This window comes from Sminthopsis crassicaudata, chromosome 1 (genome assembly GCF_048593235.1).
Source record: "Sminthopsis crassicaudata isolate SCR6 chromosome 1, ASM4859323v1, whole genome shotgun sequence".
In the NCBI taxonomy this organism is placed as follows: Eukaryota; Metazoa; Chordata; class Mammalia; order Dasyuromorphia; family Dasyuridae; genus Sminthopsis; species Sminthopsis crassicaudata.
The window spans coordinates 6,217,389-6,230,877 of NC_133617.1; the positions used below are offsets into that span (position 1 = coordinate 6,217,389).

The window sequence follows — 13,489 nt, forward strand, 5'->3', positions numbered from 1 at the left end:
GGAACTCCCAGGGTCATAGGGGGAACCGCAAATGCCAAACTCCTCACCCAGGATGGGGTCACAATGTCCTTCTCCTGTGGGGTGGATCTGGCAAGAATGATGTCCTGCTGTCCCTTGAGCTCTGACACTTTTTCATTATTGGCCCTTAGCAAGGGAGCAATACGGAGAGCGCGTCCATGAACCATTAGTCTCTCCTCATTGCGAATGTCTGTGGAGGAAGACATGACCATATGACCAAAGGGGAAGGAATCAGGAAACACATGCTGGGTGGGAAAGATACAGCAGCCCAGGGTTTATGATCTACCAAGAGTGATACCTGGCCTTCGGAGCACAAGCGAACCCTTGACAGCATGCTTTTGCCTACATTCTCCCTCGGTACTCACTTGGAGCAAGAGCAAGAGAAAATATCATTACTCCTCATTTTTCTAATAAATCACTTATTTGTGCGGGGTTGTCTGCATGGAGTCAGCCCCTTAGACCGGGAGCTCCTTCAGGCCATGGACAGCACTGGCCCATTCTTGGTATCCCCTCCCATTGCTGGGCCCACAGTAGATGATTAATCAATGTTTACCAACTCTGACCCCCACTCATTCTTCCCCCTTTCTCACCATTTAAATTCTGCACTCTGGTTTCCCACATTCTCATTCAGTTGAGTTTTACTAATTGGAATGAAAAATTATTCCTATCACCCCCAAAGAAAAAAAGGGATTTTTAACATTTTAATTTATTTAATATTTTTCCCAGCTTACATTCAAAAATTTTTCCTTACATTTATTTATCAGATTTTTGCTTTGTACATCTTTCCCTATAATGAAGAAACTCCACTGAAAATTAGGCAAAACATTTCCATAAAAATTGTGGGGGGAAAATCCAGACATCTCTCACCCTCCTGAAAAATAAAATGCCTTCAGAAAAAATAAGTGAAAAATAAAAAGATAAAGAGGGAAATAGAGAATGTTTCCATTTGTCTTCAGACACAATCATTCCTTCTCTGTGAACTGAAATCAGCCCTTCAATATCTGAACTTCTTCAGAGTAGTTGTGGAGGATTGTGTCACTGAGAATAACAAAATCTGTTTTAGCTCGTCCTCTCAGAACACTGCTATCCTTCCATGCATGGCCTATATGACTGCGTTCATGGAGGATTTCCCACATTTTTTCCAGAGAAGATTCTGCTCTTCATTTCCCAGAGAGCAATGTTATTCCATCAGAGAAACTTGCTTTAAAATCACTTTTATATTTAATTGTATTTCCCCCCACTTATTCTCTCTCTTTTCACTCTGTCTCTCCTCAAAAGTGTTTCACTACGGATCACTGACTCCCACAAAATGACCTGTTCTTTGGTGACCCCCCCTTCCCATATTCCCTTCCAGCCCCAGTTTCCTGCAGTCTAAGATAAAGGGCGATATCCCTATTCAGTATTTATGGTGTCTCCTATTTAAACCAGAACTGATGAGAGTAAGGTGTACTCAACCAACCTCTTCTCTCCCTCTTTCGCTCCACTGGAAAAAAACTTTTCATACCTTTATTTCTCATGGCAGATAATTTTCCCCATTCCACTTTTCCCTTTTCCTGGTACATACCCATCCCTCTCCTTTCCAACACTTAAAAATTGAAAAAAAAAAAGATATCCATTTCTATTCACCTCACACCCCTTATTATCTAGTGAGATATATACATATCCATATACTGAAAATTTATGTATAGTCCTTCTAACGGACAGAAGATTGAGAACGAAACAGAAAAAGCCTAAAACACTTCCACGTATATTGATCCTGCTACAGTCTCTCTCTGGAGCTCTCTCCCCCAACTGCCACATAACTTCTGTTGGACATTTTGACCCGGATGTCCAATTGCTTGGGAATCTCAAAATATGCAAAACAGAATCTGTTCTTTGTCCCACACCCTCTGCCCTCTTCTGAAATTCCCTTTTCTGTCACCAGGGTTGCAGGCTCAGCCATCCTCCACTCTTCCCTTCGCTCAGCCCACATATCATATATTGACTGAGGCATCTTCTGATTCCTTGCTCAACATTTCCCCCCGCTGAGGTATTCTTTTCTTTCCTGCCATAGCTAGCAACCTGGGCCCCTGTCCACTTGTCTCCTAAGCTCCTCTGATAGCCTCGGTGTTCCATGAAGATTAGGCCCTCTGACATTAGTCTTTTATTCTCTCTCTTTCTCTGGCATATTCCAGTTGATGTACTTTTATTCCTCCCCCTTTAAATGAATTTTGTGGAGACCTTCCTCATTTGATAGAAGGATTGATTTAAGAACAAATAGCACGACATGCTTCTTAATTGATTCTCACCATGGGGATGTACTCTGTTCCTCCTTTGCATTGTCACCTTTTCCTAAGGAAAAAGAATGTCAACAAAAAAATTAGTAAGCTTTGGTTCTCAGAAGTCCCCCATCTTCCCAGCTAAAGGAGCTGCAAGCAGTGCAAGAAATCTCTAATAGCTCATCAGACACAGCCCAGCCATTGCCTTTCATTGTGGGCAATGTTTTGATACTAGAACCAGCCTCAACACAATTGATAAAAATGATCCATTCCCACAGGTGCCCTTTCCTGTTTCTCTCTTTTCTCCTCTCTCCTCATTATTACAAGGAATCCAAGGCAGCCACTGACACTCTCCTTTGTATCACAAGAGAAGAAAAAGAAGATGAAACTTTTTACATAAAGCGTCTGTCTGCATAAAGAAGAATCTGCCCAATTCATTTGTTTGCTGTGGTGAGTACCATCTGTCAGAGAAGTTGAACAACTTAAATGACTTTCTGAAAGTGATAGGAGATATCCAGTGGATGTGTCTGGAGTTAGGCTTAACTACCTCTCAATTACAACCATTATATGGCATTTTAAGAGGACACACTGCTTTAGACTCACCATGCCAGCTTATAAAAGAAGCTCAAGAGGCTTCATTATTATTAATTGGGACACTGTCTCCCAGAAATCTAATGCTGTGCTTGTACTCCCCTGGTAAGTCTCAGCCAAATGGTCAGAGAAGTCAGGTGGCGGTCCCCAGGCCTCCAGGAACAAGAAGTGGCCTTTGATGTCACATTCTTGCCCTGATTCCTATTTTGCTCAGTTCTCTAGAGCCCATTCAGAGGTCATGCTATCCTGGCTGGGGAGATATTTGAATCTGCACAATCCTTATTCTGTGACTGCTTCTCAGTCATTATTGAAAAGAAGAATTAATCAAAAAAAACAAAAACAAAAACAAAAAAGATTTTGAAAAGCTAGCTGAATGTGTGACCCTGCGCAGATCACTTAACTCCAATTGCCTCAGGGGAAAAAAAGCTGATTGAAGAAAATCATGCATTAAAAACTACAATGAGGCAAACAAAAGCTAATAACAATATGAGAAATCAACAGTTGGTTAAAAAAAAAAAACCTAAAAAGCATGAAAAAATTTAAATAGAATATAAAGTATCACAGAGTTATTATTATTATTTTACATTTTATTAAAGCTTTTTATTTACATAACATGCCTGGGTTATTTTTCAACCTTGACCCTTGCAAACCTTTCTGTTCCAAATGTTTCCCTTCTTGCCCCGATCCTCTCCCCTTGAAGGCAAGTAGTCCAATACATGTTAAACATGTTAAAATTTATGTTAAATCCTATACACACACACACACACACACACACACATACATATTTATACAGTTACATTGCTCCATAAGAAAAAATGGGTAAAGAGGAAAAAAATCTCTGAGAAAGAAAACGAATTGCAAGCGAATATTAAGATAAAATTAAGAATGCTATATTGTGGTCCATACTCAGTTTCTACATGCTCTCTCTGGATGTTTTAGGGCCTCCTCATCACTGAACAATTGGAACAAGTTTGAATCATGATATTGTTGAAGACAACCATGTCCATCAGGATTCATCATCATACAGTTTTGTTGTTTCCGTGTATAATGATCTCCTGGTTCTCCTCATTTTACTCAGCATCAATCAATTCATGTCAGTCTTTCCAGGCCTTTCTAAAATCATCCTGATGGTTGTTTCTTACATAACAAACATTCATGCACCATAATTTATTCAGCTATTCTCCAACTAAAGAGCATCCATTCAGTTTCCAGGTTCTTGTCACTACACAAAAGGCTGCCACAAACATTTTTGTACATGTGGTCTCTTTCCCTTCTTTAAGATCTCTTTGGGATATAATCCCAGCACAAACACTCCTGGGACAAAGGGTATGCACAGTTTAATAACTTTTTCACCACAGTTCCAAATTGCTCTCCAGAATCGTTGGATCAGTACACAGTTCCACCAACAATATATCAGTGCCCCAGTTTTCCCACATCCCCTCCACCATTTGTCATTACCTTATCCTGTCATCTTAACCAATCTGAGAGGTGTGTAGTCCTTTCTCAGAGTTGTCTTAATTTGGATTTCTATTATCAACGGGGATTGGGAGCAGCTTTTCATATAACTATATAGTTTCAACTTTTTCATCTTAACAATTGTGTGTTCACATCCTTTGATCATTGACCAATAGGGAAATGGATTGAATTCTTATAAATTCTCTATTTTAGAGATGAGGCCTTAATCAAGACTGTTGAATGTAAAATGTTTTCACTTTATTCCTTCTCTTGTAATCCTGTCTGCATTAGTTGTTTGTGCAAAAACATTTAACTTAATAGCATTAAAAATGTCTATTTTTGTGATCAATAATGATCTCTAGTTCTATGCTATTAATTATGCTTAAATCTGGTAAATTAATCCCTTAATCCTTGTGACCCAGAACAGAATTTCCAGGGCATTGTTGTAGGCAAAAATGAGAAACATGAGCAAGGGACCTCATTGAAAGCTATTGTGCATCAAAAATAGGCAACTTTTCAGAAAGCAATGTATATTAAAAGTAACAAATTAACTTGGTTTCCAACCCCACCTATCATCTATAAGGTGCAGCTTTGTTTTGAGTCGAAATAAGCGACTTAGCTTGCTAAGCAGCCTCTGTACAAAGTAAAGTTTGCTACCAGCAGATTGGAGCAAACAACCTGTCAGCCTGCACAGAATCTCATACAAACTTGTTTGTTTTCATGAAAATAAATCTCCCCCCACCTCCCACTCAGAGCTAAAAATTAAGGAACTGATCTGTCATTCTGTTCCAAGACAGGAACTGAAGAACCTGGAACAGTCAGGAAGGAGAAAGAGTGGGGGAATTGGGTTCCACCTTGTTTTATAAAAAAGATCATTGAATCTATGAGATTTGATGAGACTATGGAGAATGTTTGGAAACAGAAGAGTAGAAGGCCCCAAAATTCAGAGAGAAGAATGGAAAAGATTTGACATCTTCTAAATAAAAATTGCTCAAGAATATATTGGACACTGAGCAGAACCAGGAGATCATTATACACTTCAACAACCACACTGTATGAGGATGTATTCTGATGGAAGTGGCTATCTTAAAGAGAAGATCTAATTCAGATCCAATTGATCAGTGATGGACAGAATCAGCTACACCCAGAGAAGGAACACTGGGAAATAAGTGTAAACTGTTTGCATTTTTAGTTGTCTTCCCAGGCTATTTTTACCTTCTGAATCTGATGAGACATAGGAAAGGGGTACCCCGTTGGTCGGGGCAAAGATTGTAAGATAGTCCCATGAGGCGTAGTGGCCCCTGTAAATGAATTTATAGGCCTGGAAACCTAGATAGACTAAAAGGTTTATTGTAGGGATTTTAGAAGTAAAGTTTAGTTAGCAAAGTTGAGGGTAGAGATAGAAGAGCACCGGAGTAGGTGGGGTGGGCAGAAACCCGTGGCATAAGGATGCCATACTTTTTGCTTCTGCACAAGCATGGCATCTAGCGTTACCCTTTTATAATAAGGGGTGCTGGTGATGTTGAAGGTGGGTGGAGTCTCAAGGTCCTGGCAGGCTTTCAATCAGCTCAGATCCTGTGGGGGCTGGGCCCAGATATTCAAAAGGGTGCTTTTTGACCAGGATTAGTGAATCAAAGGTCAGCCAAAGGGGTAGGGAAATCAGAAAGGAATCTAAAAGGAACCTCAACCCCTATGAAATCCAATTCTTCCTGTGCCACAAAACATTCGGTTCTGCACACATATATTGTATCTAGGACATGCTATAACATATTTAACATATATAGGACTGCCTGCCATCTTGGGGAGGGGGAGGAATGACAATGAAAAAAAAAAAAGCACATGGAAAAGATGCCAAAGATTAGAATGGAAAAGATTTGTGCCATCTCCTAAATAAAAATTGCTCAAGAATATATTGGAGATAAATATATTTTGGGATTAGAGAGTACAGGAATATTTCATCGATTATTAACGTTTCTAATGGGAAGACTTGATTTTTTTGTCACGTAGGTGAGAGACATACAAGAATTGTTTTTTCTATAAAAATATTTGTTTTTGAAATACAAGTAAAGTGTTGGGTATAATCTAGAAATATAACTAGGAGAATTCTTGATTCAAGATGTACATTTAAAAGATAAAGAATGTTATGAAAATAATTTTATGATTTCTGGTAATAATTTTGTAATAATATCTTCAACACCAGTGAAAATGCCAACAGAAAACCATCAATATCTGATTTCTTTAAATTTACACAAAACAGAAAATATGTTAAGAAACAAATGTGTAAAGCCTCCTAAATTTCTTCTTTGAGTTGTAATGAATGTAATTAAACATTTTTCAAGGCTTTCTCAGTACTTCTGTTCTAGTGCAGGCATCCTTACTGTAATCATAGCTTGCTTATGATTTTAGATTGTAGATCTGGGGAGGGAGAATGCTACGGCTAGTATAGTTCCCACTGCTAAATGTTCCTATCCAAAAAAGAAAAAAAATCATCAAAAAAAAAAACCCTTTCACTGCAGTGTTGATTCTTTGATGTTTTGCAAGCCTGCAGCTGGATATAAAGGCCTTTCCACATTGACTACATTTAAAAGGCCTCTCTAGTATGATTTCTCTGATGTAAAGCAAGATGGGAAGTCTAGTTAAAAGCCTTTCCACGCTGATTCCCTTTAAAAGATTTCTCTCTAGTGGGGATTCTCTGATGTATCAAAAGACTGGACCTGGATGTAAAAGTCTGTCCACATTGATTCCATTTAAAAGGTTTCTCTCCGGTGTGCGTTTTCTCCTGTTTTGCTAGACTAGAGATATCGTGAACAGTTTTCCCCATTGATTACATACATGAGGCTTTCTACACTCAAGACTTCAATAAGACTTCTGTCTAGGGTGGATTCTCTGGTAGTCAAGCAGGAATGATCTGTAAGAGAAATCTCTCCCACACTCAGAACATTCATGAGACACCTCTCCAGTATGAGCCTTCTGAGGACTAGCAAGAGCTGGATTCCAAGCAAAGGCTTTCCCACACTGATCATATCCATATCTTTTCATTCCAAGGTGGTAAGAAAGAGATGAGTGACAGGATGAGGTTGCTTCACATACATTATGTTTGTCAAGTTCTTTTCTGATACACATGTGCCGATGAGGAAGGAGAATCCAGTTCTCACTGAAAGCCTTCTCACTTTTATTAGTTATGCAAAGCATTTCTTCAGTATCACTTTTCTGATGGCCACTGAGGTCTGAAGTGCACTTCACAGCTACATCCCATTGATTACCTGGAACCAAGGGCTCTAGCTCTTCAGTGAAGCATGTCTTGTATTCACTAGACGGTAATCAGTGTCTGAGGTCATTTTCTTACAGTGATTTAGAACAGAAGACCAGCTGAATCTCTTTCCAAATTCATACAATTCACAATCACTTTTTGGATGTTTATCTTCTTTGAGAATAAAAGCATGCAATTCCTTCAAATTGAAGTCAAAGGGACCATCACCCATAAATCTTTGCAGGGCGTGTTTTTCAACAAAAATTCCCAGCTTTTTACTCATCTCCTTTACTGTGAACCCAGTTTCTACATCTGAAGAAGACAGACATACACACATGTATAAGCACACATAGTAATGTAACCTAAGGATCACTGCAGCTTGGGAGCACACTAAATATACAAAACTTCACAGGTGTACTCAGTTCAAGCAATGGCTTTGAAAAATCCAAGTCATTTCATAATCCAAGACAGATTGGAGGCAGCGAGGTGGTGCAGTGGATAGAGCACCAGTCCTGAAATCAGGAAGACCTGGGTTCAAATCTGTCCTCAGACACTTACAACTTCCTAACTTTGTGACCCTGGGCAACTCACTTAACCCTAATTGCCTCAGCAAAAATGATAATAATAATAATAATAATAATAGAGAGATCGTGTGTGAGACATGAATCACAAAGTCCTGGACCAATCAGAGAATTATCCTCTCCCAATGAAATATACACATTTAGCAAAGGCAGGGGCCCAAGGCCAAGATGACTGGCAAATACTTAATGACACTACATTAGAGTCTTGTGTGTGCTGGAATGCTTTTTCCCAATTAGAGGGAAAACTCAGCCAGCACACCATTGAAAATTATAGAGCAGTTAAGGGGCAGACTGCTTTTTGAGATCTGTTGGATAGTACCACATTGACTCCTCTGTGAAAAAAGTTAACATCCAAACGAGTCTTTGAAAGTAATGGGGAAATTCAGAAGGCATTCAATGAAAAATGAAAACGCTATACAAGATTTACAAGGTTACTTTGGAATACCCATTTCTGGGAAGGCAGTGTTAAACTCTCCTAAAAGTATAAGCAAAGGTTACAGATAAAGATGATAAAGTTCATTTTTATTTGCTTTTTTTCCCCCTAAATATCTTGGCGAATAGACCTAATAGGGTATGTTGAAGTCAAAGGGCATATCTAGTTTTGTAACTCCTTTGTCATAAATCAATATTGTTCTCCAAATTGAGTGGATCAGTTCATAATTTCAGCAGCCCTATAGTAGTGTCCCTAATATGATATTAAAATGTTTTTGATCTGCTTGTCCCTAATCAATAATAACTTAGAATATATTCTCTTAAGGTTGTAAACAGTTTTAATTTCTTCATCAGAAGCGACCTATTCCTATCCCTTTGAGTATTGAGAGGTGAGCTCTTCATCTGAGAAGTTTTGTCTAGAAGGGGCCCTTTCTGTTTCTCTTTCCATTGCCTGCTCCTGCCCCTCTCTGAGCCAGAGGTGAAAGAATAGGAGGCTGAGAGCCCAGGCCAATGCAGTTGCCCCTGGAGCTTGCTCTTGGCTAATTTAGCAGAATCTGCCTAGAGGGCATAGCCTTTTATCTGAGTCAAATCTCTGTCTAGGTAGATGAGGTCCCTCCCAAGATCCTATGAAGGCCTGGAAAACTTCTGCACTTTAATTCACTTTTGCTGCTCAAGATGAATTGTGAGGCATTTATTTTTTGTTTTGGGGGAGAGTGTGAGGGAGCTAAGTGTTACCTGTCCTCCCCTCGCCCATTCTTTTAAGCCCATTTTCATGGAGCTTCTCTAAAAAATGTGGTGATAAAATCTCAAAAAAGTACAGCCAACACCAAAATGGACACAGACTTGGTGCCCTCAGATGACTGAACACTCAATCCGGTTTCTGGGATGCAGCGCAGTAGGGATCCCTTCTGCGCTGTTTGTGCGCATTTTGAACTGAGGATGAACACCACAAAAAGAGAGGAAATGGTCCTTACCCAGGGACAGCAGGTTCTGGACATTCTCCAGTGTGACCTCCCAGTACAGCTCCTTCTGAGAAGGGGGCAGGATCTCCCACTCTTCCTCAGTGAAGTCCACCACAATATCCCTGATTGTCACCAACTCCTAAACCATCAAAAGTCACTTGATTTAGTGCTGAAAGGGACTCCAGAATCCATCTAGCCCAAACCTCATCAAGTCAGAGTAAGTTGAAGCAGAAATGGGATTTGCCTCATATCTATCAGATTAGCTAAGAAGACCAAAAATGATCAATGCTGGAAAGAATGTGGGAATACTGGGCCACTAGGGCACTGCTGAGGAAATGTGAAGTGATCCAAGGCTTCGAAGAGCAACTTGGAACAATGCACAATGGGCAACCAAACTCTGCAGATCTTTGGATCACGTAAAGCACCACTAAGTCTGTAATGTTCCAAAGTGATCCTAAACAGAGGGAAAGGGCCTACATGTGCAAAAATAGGCACAGCAAACCTTTCCTGGGGGCTGTGGCAATTGAGGAAATTCCCATCAATTGGGGGAATGGCTGAACAAGCTATGGCATATGAATATAACGAAATAGTATTGTAAAATGAGAAATGATGAACAGGCAGATTTCAGAAAGAACAGAAAAACCAAACTAATGGAAAATGAAATGACCAGAGCCAGGAAAAGATTGTATACAGAATCAGCATCAGAGGGTGATGATGAATTATGAAAGGACTGTCCCTTCTCAGGAGCACAAGGATCTAAGGCAAATTCAAATGACTCAAGAAGGTAAAGGCTTTGCACACCCTAACTGAAGAAGCGATGGGCTCTGAAAGTGATTGAAGAATATAGCTTTTAGTTACTTTATTCTTTTTTTTTTCTCTTTTGATGTATCATTTTTCACAACTTAGATCAATGGGGATGTCAGTTTTAAATGATAGCACGGATAGATACCTATATCAAGTTGCCCACCATTTTGTTAGGAAAGGAGCGAAAGGATGGTGAAAAATGTACAACTCCAAATCTTATAAACATGAACGCTCCAATTGATCATGACATGAAATTGAAAAGAATTTAAAACAAACAAGCAAATGTACCTTTTTGTATCTGGGTCGTCACTTCTTTAAAACTCCTATGAGACCCAAGAGATCCAACCGAAAGCACAGGTCAGACAAGGAGGAGAGACGGTGTCTGTGACATCTGAGGAAATGTAACCCCCTATTGATGGAGTCTGCCCCACCCCAGGGGATAAATAAAGCACAGTTTACTCTCTGGCTGGTCCCTGAGCTCCCTGACTCTGGCTTTCCCTACCAAGGACCCTGACCACTCCCACCACAGGATCAATGAGATGATCTTTATGTGGCTCCTGGCACATGGCAGACACCACGACACCCAGCCCAGCGTCCTCACACCTTCGTCTTCCTCTCTGCCCCAGGGACAGTGGCCTCCTGGCTTAACCAGGACCCTCTGTCCCCTGCCCTGGACTTTTTTCAATGGCTTTCTCCTGTTTGCAATGACCTTCTCCCTCACCTCCTGGTTTCCTTCACATCTCAGCTAAAATCTCCCTTTCTGAAAACAAGGTTTTCCTGGTCCCCCAAATTTCTGAACCTTCCTTCTGAGAGTAGCTCCCATCTACACTGTCCAGCACAAGTGTGGACAGGCTCATGAGATGTTTTCTCCTCTGGGAGCTCTTTGAGGGCAAATCTGATTTTTCTTTACCTCTCTCTGCATCCTCAGTGGTTAGCACAGAGCTTGGCCCAAAGGAGCTACTTTCTGAACATTTATTGACATGATGTAAGACCTGGTAAAAAGAAAGGGACTCGGAGAGCCCTGGGAGCCACGGGGTGCCCTGAGAGACAGGAAATGGGCAGTGCCAGGAGGGCAATTCCTGCTCTGCTGCTATCTCTGCCAGGGACCTCCTCCCTCTGACAGGAGGAAGCTTCATGGGCTGTCCTTGACTCCCCCTAGGCTGATGCTGCTCAGCTCTGGGGAGGGACTTCACTCTGGTTCTGGCTGCCTGAGGCCATCTCTCTGTTTTCAGGCTTGGGTCCTGTGGCTGCTGGGCGGTGGAGAGAAAAGGAACTCAGAGAGGGGGGACTGGGTGTGAGCCTTCCTTTCTGGACCTGGATTCTGATCCCCCAGAAGGAGACAGAGAGCTTTCAGGATTGGGACAATCAGTGGGCCTGCCCCACCCTCAGGGGAGAGACTCCATCCCAGGAGGGAGTAGGGAGGGTCTCCTCAGAACCAGGCTGGATAAAGGACTTTTCTAAGGAGGGCTAAGGTATAGAGAGATGGGGCAGAATCCCAAGGTGGAAGACTGGAGCTGATAACTTACTGCCCCCCAGGGTCAGGGACCCCCATGTGGCATCCATACTGTGGGGGAGGTGGGAGGTCAGGCAGCTGTGCCCCTCAGTGGAGAAGATATCCCAGGACTTTTGGGAGGAGATCCTGAGCCTGAGCCTGGAGGGAGACCAGCTCCTATCAATATGAAGGACACTGAACAAGAGGTCAGAGGGGAAAGATGAGCTCAAAGGGAAGGGCAGGTAGCAGGAGAGGGGTGAGGTGAGGAGGGGCCCTGGGTGAGACCTACCTGGGACGTGCAGGTGCAGAGACGGCTCCCAGAAGGTGGAAATATCTCCACTATGTCAGTAAAGGCAGAGAGAGCTCAGCTGAGAGAGGACACCAGGACACCCAGCCAGATCTCTCTTCCCTGGGATTCTGTTTATGGCCAAGGGGCTATGGGTGGGTGCTCCCAATCCCAGGAGCCCCGCCCACTGAACCCCGCCCTCCCCATCCCAGGATTCCAGTCTTCCCAAAAGGATGGAGATTATACCTGCCCCACACCCTGTCACCCAGAGCTCCCTCCCCCATCCATGCATCTCTTGAGTTGGGAGGGGGAAGGAAGTCTGCCTTCTAGGCTGCAGAGGTGGTGGAGCCTGCTGGAGGAGGGGAATGGCTAGGGAAGCCTGAAGGGATGTAAGAGGGAGGATATGTGAAGAAGAAGGTATTTGTGAAAGGGGTGGGGGAGGGGGCGGAGCCAAGATGGCGGAGAAGATACACGCCACTGTGTAAGCTCCTTTCTTCCCTCACAACCAGCTAGATTTAACCAGCCTCAGAGAAATAGCGCTGGACTGATAGAATCCACAAGGACTGGAAGCACGACTTACCAGCTGAAGAGAATCTGGAGTTTCAGCAGGAAAGGTCAGCTCCCAGGGGAGGAAGAAGAGAGGCCAGCGCAGACGGTGGGGTAGTGGCACACTGCGCCGGTCGCGCTGGGGAGGGCTCTGGGATCAGAGAATCCACCGAGATAGAAGAATCGGGCACAGGCTGTTAGCTCTCCTCTGCTTATAAAACAGCAGTGGAGAGGAGAAATCTAAGCCACTCTAAAATTTAAAACCAGATTGGATCTTCCCGGATCCCAGGGGTGACTCAGCAGATCTCGGCACCGGGGGCTTGGCCGACATAGGCGATCCAGGCTTTTACCTCGGGGAAGTTAGGAGACTGAAGAGTGGGCGGGACGGTAACTCATAGTGCCTGGCTCGGCTGGCTGGAGGCGGTGGAACGGAAGTCCCAGAGATGCGGAACCTCTGAACTAGGGGCCGCGGTTTCTGGCAGACACTTCCAGTTTGAGCGCAGGGGCTTTTCACAAAGTCACCTGCTGCACACATCCACGCCCCACCGGGACGCATAGGCTAGGCTTTCAGCCGCCTTTCCTGTTCAGTCTCAACCTCAGGGAAGCCACTAAAACACAGCATCCTCAGAGCACAGCAGTGGGGGTCACCTCTGAGGCACTTCAAGGGAGGGGGTGGGGAACTCTCTCCCAGAGCTCTCTCTTAGTTCAGGTGCAGGGGCCGCTGCATCCATCCGGTCTGGGAGGAAGCTGGTAAAGAAATAAAAAAATAATTTCCTACCCCAGGGACAGACCCCAAAAGATTTTTTAAGTATGA

At 42.8% G+C, this 13,489-nt stretch overlaps 1 long non-coding RNA gene across 1 annotated transcript; it reads right to left on the reverse strand.

Moving 5' to 3' along the window:
• Nucleotides 1-7,268: 7,268 nt before the first annotated feature.
• On the reverse strand, nt 7,269-12,293 carry LOC141551606 (uncharacterized). Its single transcript, XR_012484918.1, has 3 exons — nt 10,640-12,293; nt 9,560-9,686; nt 7,269-7,884 (listed from the first exon to the last, which is right to left on the reverse strand). It is a non-coding gene; the product is annotated as an uncharacterized LOC141551606 (long non-coding RNA).
• Between the last annotated feature and the right edge of the window lie 1,196 nt (nt 12,294-13,489).